The sequence below is a fragment of the Parasteatoda tepidariorum genome, chromosome 5, assembly GCF_982258835.1.
Source record: "Parasteatoda tepidariorum strain Cologne lab strain chromosome 5, Ptep-v5.0, whole genome shotgun sequence".
Taxonomy (NCBI): Eukaryota; Metazoa; Arthropoda; class Arachnida; order Araneae; family Theridiidae; genus Parasteatoda; species Parasteatoda tepidariorum.
Genome location: NC_141759.1, coordinates 109,757,513 through 109,765,972, shown reverse-complemented (window position 1 = coordinate 109,765,972; position 8,460 = coordinate 109,757,513).

Sequence of the window (8,460 nt, the reverse complement as noted above, 5' to 3'; positions counted from 1 at the left end):
CTCAGTGCTCTTCAATAACAACTTTATTCTACTCCCCCCCCCTAATACCAAAGTAAATTTTTTCTATTAAAAGAGCTTTCGTATTTAATGATGTCAGAACCGCAAAAAAGAATCAATTAAGAATTTGATTGTCAATACTGTTGACTTAAATTCGCGACCTTAAGAAAACTGCTGTTTCTGAATTAAAATTTCAATAGTATTGGTATTATTCATTAGTATTCAAAAGTAATTAGCGGTATTAGTACTTGATAGCATTGGTAGTATTAATTAGTAGTATTGATGCTCGGTAGCATTGCTAGTTTACCTCTGTCATTACTATTACTAAAGCGGATGAAAGGAAACAAATTGTAGTTCCAGACAAAGTTAAATATCTACAGAAATCTTAATAAATAATGAATGACGGCCCATATAGAATATTGCGTAGAGATCTAAGCTTTAACGAGCTTCATAAAATTATATCTGCCATCAAAACTGCTGTAATTATTCCTAGAAATCTGAAATTTATTCTTTCATATAATAATTTACACTGTACTAGGTTTCAAGCTTCACTTAATGTTCATAAGGCTTAGGCTCCTTTTAGGCCCATTTTTACCACTATTGGCCTCTTATAAATTAATATATATTTTATTTCAAGTTTATCCAGACTTTCTAGTTTAAATTTATTTACTGTTAAAAACTCGTATTATTTTGCTGACGAGCTTCGAACATTCAAACCAAATGAAAACATAATAGTCACTTTTGATGCAAACTTTATTTCACTAACGTTTTCATTGTTGGTGCTCTAATTGCATCGAAAAGAGAATAAAAGAGTTCCACTTTAGCCAGGTTGAAATTGACGACTACTCGTATTTACTTGGAACAGTACACTTTTGAAGATAAATATTAGCTTATGATTGTGAGCTCAGATGCAATAGGTAATCTTTCCAACCCATTTTGAAGGGACTTGTATATGCGTTATTATGAAATTATATACTTTGATTCATGAATTCACCTGTTATTGACGATTGTTTAATATTGATGGCCATGAATCATACTTTCAATGTTATGAATTCACTAGATCGCCTTTATTTCACGTTTAAACAAGATTAAAAAAATGTTTACTTTCCTTAGACCATAGATTCTCAACCTTTTTAACGTTGCCGTCCCCCTAAGGAGCAAAAAAAAATTTAAACGCCCCCCTTTATGAAAATCCAGTTATATTAAGCAAGGGAGTGGAGGGGAGGTGCTGAATTATAAGAGGCAACATTTTTAAGCAATTTTTTAGGAGTAAAATTTGCTTCGTTCTTTTAAAAAAAATAATGTGCACGTTAACTCGATATTTTTCTTCCGGCAGATAATCGCATTCTATTTGTTGTAATCAAAATAAATACGGTATTGAAAAAAAATACAACAAAGAAGGCTATAGTTAAAAAAAGTAATTTATTCTTAATTAGATAATAAAAAAACACACAATTTTTTTTTTTACTCTAAAAATTATTATCAACGAAACAATCAAATAACTATGTTAGTGGAATGATTGTGCTTGATGGTTCAGAGCTAGTTTCTTAACATTCAGTTCAATATTTTCAGTTAGATAAAGACGCAACTCTTTTTGTGACTAGATCCGTCACAGCACTGAATCTTTGACAGGGTAGGAGGAAGGGAAGGCAACTTAAACTTTTTTGAGAACAGTTTATAGTCCAGGTGAGTGGTGTTACCTTGGAGCCAAGACTCAGAGATATGATCACCATTTCAAAGTTTCATTGCTTGAAAGTTTGACCGATTCCTCCTGAATCTGAACCTCTGTTGTCTCAATATTCACAAAAGGATTCATATCCCATTTAGGGACTTCCAGGGACAAAACATCTTTATAACGGTCGGAAAAGTCCATGTGTAAAGACTCAAGGTGTTAGCAATATTCTTGTGTATCACCAGAGGGAATTTCACTATTCTTTTTAAGATCCGATTAGATTGGAAATTGGTTAAACTCATTCCGACCAAAATTTTGTTTCCTTAAAATAATTTTTTTAGAAAGGCAAAAATTAACTAATTTTGTAGTGATCAAATTGAACTTGTGGCCTTGCAGTTGTAATTTAACACAATTAAATTTTGCATATAAATCTATCATGTATGCAACTTCTATCTTAAATTCTAGTAATCCGTCTTTCAGAAATACATTTCTGTTTTCGAGGAACTCAAGTACAAATTCGAAAAGAAGCTGAAGCCTATTGAGACAGGTGCCTTAGGAAAGCCAGCGAATCTCAATGTGTAGTAGCAAGCGATTGAATTCATTTTCTTTTTACACAGCTTATGAATATTTGATCGTAGAGAGCATTACTGTTAATTTTGTTCACAGCAGAGCTCGATATATTTGCAATGACTGACGCAAACAATCACTGGGATTTTTTCCTAACTAAATGCTGTCTGTAAATCACGCAGCAAACAGTTAAAATATCTGGTACCTCCCTCTTCAAAAGGTTGATAAACCCATGATGTCGACCCACCATTGCAGGAGTTTCATCAGGGGTGACAGAGGTAATGTTCGCAAGACGAATGTTTTCTGTTTAAAATAATCTTTGGTAGTATTAAAAATAGATTCACATTTGATTTCTACAATCAAGCTTCTTGCAAAAAGCATCTCTTAAATAATTTTTCTTTCTTTAACTAACCGGAGGTACGCCAAAAGTAAAGCCTCATTACTTGGCAAGGTTAACTCATAAATTTGAGGGGAAAATATGTTGGATATCAAAAGTTTGCATAAAGAAACTTCAATATCTTCAACCATCTCATAATTTCGTCGCTGTACTTTATCGTTGCTCAATGGGATATTTTTGATTGCATTGGATACAGCTGGATGGTGTAAAACTGCTTCTAAAGCTTCCTTTCAACTCTTTGCCTTTGGAATGAAAGAATTCCAGATTTAGCAATTAATTTTGATATATTTTAAGAGGCTATCAAACTTTCCTGTTTTTGTGAGGAGTTTGCTAGCAAGCCCGAGACCGATGGTGCCAGTCAGAAACTTATGCTTGATGTTCGTGTAAAATGACAGATCTTTATTTTGTTTGTCAGGATGAATTTTTTTCAAATCCTCCTGCAAACGGGAAGGTTTTATTGCCTCATCAGATAAAACTTTCTAACAAAGTAAACACTTGCGTAGTTGAGAGTTCAATGGCGATTGAACAAATCCGAACTTCAAGTACGTGACACTGACGAGTATTCAAGTATTAACGACAATTCTTTCTGTTAATCGACATTGTTGGAGGCAGAAAAATACAAACGGTGAAAGATAATAAACAATTTTTCAAAATTAATAAATAATTTACGATAAAGAATTAATTCGCGCACGTTCCTAGCCAAATAAACAGTGAAAAGGAATCGAAACTGGGGGAAAATACTAAAAGGTTGGTTGGTTGGTTAAAGTTTAATGGCACAAGAGCCAACGAAAACCTTCATAAAAAACATGGGTCAAACCAAACATTCATACTGAAAGCATATGCATTTCAATTTTCGCCAAATGACTTGTATGAGTCAGAGGCAAAAACAACTGTCTCATGCGTTGCGCTGGTTCGAATTCCAGAATATAGATCACATAAGTTCGTTTTATTGCTGGAACAAATGGTGAATCGGATAATCTTAATTTAATATTTTAATTTTAGATTAATTTTATTTATTAAATCAATAGTAATTTAATAATTTTATTTGGGAGTTTCAACATTAAATTTGAATGACAAAATGTGGTCAGCGCCCCCCTAACGCCCAAAACATACCCACCGCCCCCCTATTGCCCAAAACAAGTTCACCGCCACTCAGCATACTCCTACGGCCCCCCCGGGGGGCAGTATCGCCCCCTTTGAGAAACACTGCCTTAGACAGTCTTATTCGCAATTGCAATGAATTTCTCACTACTGTTAATCGATATCCATTTATCTCCTAAACAAAAAATTGCTGCTTTATGCTCTCTTATATATCGGGCTTCTGACAGTTGTTTCAATCGTTATAATTTAAAAGAAAAGCTTGTTTAGCTTAAGGCTCTATTGCTGTTGATCGTGGATTTCCATTTAATATTATTTATTCATTCTACAGAATATTAACCCAAGAAGCTATCGGATTCAAATAAATTGATTATTTTTACCTTATTAAACGAAAATAAGTCGCTAAGATTTTGAATGAATTTAGACTTAAAATAGTTTCGCTCCCTGTAAACAAACTAAATTTCACGAACCCTAGAATATATTATTGATACGATGATAAAAAAGCAGAACTGGTAATATAGTTTCAGCAAGAATAATTATAAATTTTTTTTAAGCGTGGTCGTTTGTATATTGGGCAAAATAAACTTACTCTTAAATTCAAACTCAACATGAAATATCTGTAAAAATGAGGATACTAAACGATCTTCTATTATTATAGAAATGGAGTTCTAATCCTATGTTCTGCTGCTATAAGCATTCAACTCTATCTACTGACCTTGAGTTCTAGTAATCGTTTTCCAGTTTGAAAATTTCTAATAATTTCAATAAACCTTCTTTGCTCCCGTCAAAATGCCTGTTCGAAGTTTCAACCTTTATATATTTCTCTCCCTTTCTCTCAGTGATATTTTTGGGCTGAGGAGTTCAAAAGATTAGAACGATTTATTTCTTAAGCCGGAAACCAGTCTTTATACCATATGACAGTACTAGACATATTTGTAATGTGTGTTTAAAGATTAGTTTATTTTAAACTTTATTTCAGCGCTTATCAAAATTAATACACACATTGTATTTCAGAAAATACCACTTCTTGATCATTGAATAAACAACAGAGTGTTACTTTATTAATTAAAAACTATTAATTATCACATTTCTCCAACTAACTGTTCTCTTAAGTCATCATTCGGTATTATTTACTTTATTTTCTGCATCAATATTAGAGCTAACTTATTATAACAATTCCTTCAAAGAGACCAAAATAATTATAAAATAGAAACGTATTTTCAAAATGCTGAAAGGCATGCTTTGACTACTGAGCTAAAATAATTCACACGTTATCCCCTCATTTTTTTAAACCCCAAGTGGTAATATTTTAATATGTAAATGTGTATTGTTTGTTTTTGAATTGAAACAATTTTATTTTATTGAATATTGGTTGAAAATAACTAGATCTATAAATAACCATCCTGTGCCAGCCATTGGGTTAAAGATTTACATTTATTTTTTAAGCAATGAATATAGTCCTATTGTTTTGATAAATTTGATAAGATTGTGATGTATTGGGTCACCAGGCAAAGATTCAAGATCAAGCAAGAATTTGTCCCTCAAATGTTTGAATCATTTTGTGAGAAAAAAAAACCCATAATAGCATTGATACTTCAGAGCAGTATATTAATTAAAAACGACTTTTAAGCATCTAATGTAGATAATTTTAATGCAAGAATGCCCACTATCTTCAGAAATTGATCATTATGGCATATTTTCTCTGTAGAGGTGGGTAGCCATGCTTTTTGAGAGTCGGGTCTCTCACAGAAAGAATAAGCTACGACTTCTAGTCAGACGATGGAAGGTAATGGAATGTTCAAGTGATAGAAGGCAAGAGTGACTTAGTTTTTGCCTTTTAAATCATACATATGTTATATGTTTTAAAGACAGCTTTCTCACTACATTAAAATGTCTACACTATAAAAAATGCTTACTTTACTTAGTCGTTATTGCAATGAATTTCTCACTTCTGTTAATTGGTAACCATTGACCTCCTGAACAAAAGATTGCTGCCTTACGCTCTATTATTTATCAGGTTTCTGACATTTGTTCCAATCGTTATAAGCAAAAAGGAAAGCATGTTTAGCTTAAAGCTCTATTGCTGTTGTTGATTTTCGAGAATTTCTTAATTTTTTCGAACACTTTTGATAATTGATATTTCCTCAATAGGAGAGGTAGGCAACACTCGCCTGTTGCAAAGATTGAGTGGTGTGTGGCAGGCACCCGCCACAGGTTTGTGACAGGCACCCGCCACAGGTTTGTGACAGGCACCCGCCCATGTTTGTGACAGGCAACCGCCACATCTACCTACCGACCATCACTCACCGACAGGCAACCGTCTTAATATTTACCATAATATCAATCATGTGCAGCCCTTCTCAAAACTATGTAAGCCGATGAAGTGACTCATCTATTGCCTATTATTTTTTAATTCGAAACATTTAATTGATAGAACTATCAACGTATCACACGAATGTTGAAACAGAAAACTTTTAAGAATTACCCCTTGAAAGAAAATTGAAGTGTATGTTTATAAGACAGTAACTTTTATTCGGGATATTTTCCAACACATACATTAATAAATAGTTATGCTACCCAATGTATTGATGCTTTTGGTATTTAATATTTGATGGTATTTAATATTTGTAGTGGTAGTTACGCCACATCAAACACTTTAATTAAGATGTTTTTTGAGCAAGTAAGAGTCAGGATGTGTCTATTTCTACAATGAAATAAATTGGACGCGAATAGTTCTACTCCTTAATTGAATGCTTATATGTTCCCGATATTGTTCCAAGATGACGAGTAAGAAACAATTACCATTATAATCAATATTGAGCTGTTAAGAGTTCACTTTATCAAAACTATTATAACTATAATTTGATATTCAACTGAATTTAGTACAAGATAACAAGGCTATTAAATTTCTTTAAGCTTCTCTACTGCCTGAACAGATACTATGATACAGGCGAATCTAGTGAATGCATATTTAGAAAATTGCAGCATACAATTATTTAGAAAAGAAAGAAAATGCTTCATCGAATAATATCAATATTTTGATCCATTAATAATGGATCAAAATATTGATATTATTCAGTGACAAAATATTTACGGAAGATACCATCTCCACCAGTCTAGTGTTTTAGTCAAAAAAGGCGTATATATTGCCCATTTATATGTTTAACAGCGAACAATTAAAAGCGGCTAAAAGGGCAACCAAATGCCATTAATGGAAGTAAATATTCCACCCTCTATTATCTACTTAAATCCAATAACAATTCTAAAAAAAGTATTATTTACTATGTGCTAAACCAAATTTCTCTTTCTTCTATGTTTAGTTTTAAGAAAGACAAATGGAGCATTTGTATTAAAAATAAACATATAGACATTGTGTAACTTTCAGAGGTAATTCTCATGCCTATGACAGTGCAACTCTTTTTATCCGGTAGTTTTTGATTATGTTGTTGATTAACAAGAAAAAAAATGTCCATCATTATCTCATTTTTATAATACTTCTTAATACAAGAAGTGAACTGTAGTGATAAAAAAGAAGCTATTTTGCAAACAGGATTCATTGCTTATAAAATCCAATGAGCTTTAATGTCCGATTTCTAATCAAGATGAATTTAAAAGATTTTATAAATAGAAGAGAAGATGTGAAAAGCAGTTCCTAAGTCGTGGTTTCTAATGGGTTCATTATCGGAATGAAAGTTTCTACTAGCGACCTTAGAGCAATTTATGATATACGTAACTTAAATTCTGGAAAATATATATCATAAATCTTGTAGCTCTGTTGCTATTTGTAACTAGGGTACTGCTCAGCTAGGGTATATTTTTAAATTGGTATCCATGTTTACTTGGTAATAAGAAACTTATTATGGCAACTTATTAAATTACTTAAAAAAATATTTGAGGAAAGTCCTCTAACAATTATTGCCTATACTAAAAAGCCGGCAATGGATAAATTGGAGATGGGAAACCTTTAATATTCATTCCGAAAATTAAGAAGGGTGAAACTTTCATGGCTATCTATTAATTGCAAACTTACAGGTGACACACGTTCTGGATAATGTTATGCAAATGTCAAGATATTTAGGCCTTTACTGGTACAACACATAGCATCAACTAATGGTATGAGTCTTTTGACTACCATATTAATAGAGAAGGTTTGTTCACATGAAATTAACTTAATTTCAAGGTTGATCAACGTGTTGAGCATGGGATTATAATACAGCAAAGAAATTGGCATTTATGATTGCTTTTTTTAGAGAAAAAAAGGATGCCAACTTACAAAACCAACATATACTCAATACTTTGTGATTCAATTTTATATTAAAAGGAAGATAGAAGTTATTTGACTTGCAACAGATATTTGAAAAATCTAATAACGATGGTATCTATTTTGCTATTTAAGAAAAATTAATTCCAAATCACCTAACATTTATTAACTGACAAAATTAGCAATGCATCAGTCCTTGGGTATTGAAGTAGTCGGAGAAAAGAAATCCTGTATCATATTTGCCAATTTTCACTGTTTCCTAGGAAGAATTTTCACTGTGGTATGGAAGTGAAAGCCAAATTATTATTGCATGCTGAAATATTTTTCGTTTTATATTTTGCCGGACTTTAAATGCATCCTCGTTTGATAATCAAACATGTATATATTAGCGATATTTGTTTATATGCAGAGGTGGTAAGTTAGATAGTTATTGTTTTCTGCCTCACCCTTCTTGAATTAATTTCCTAA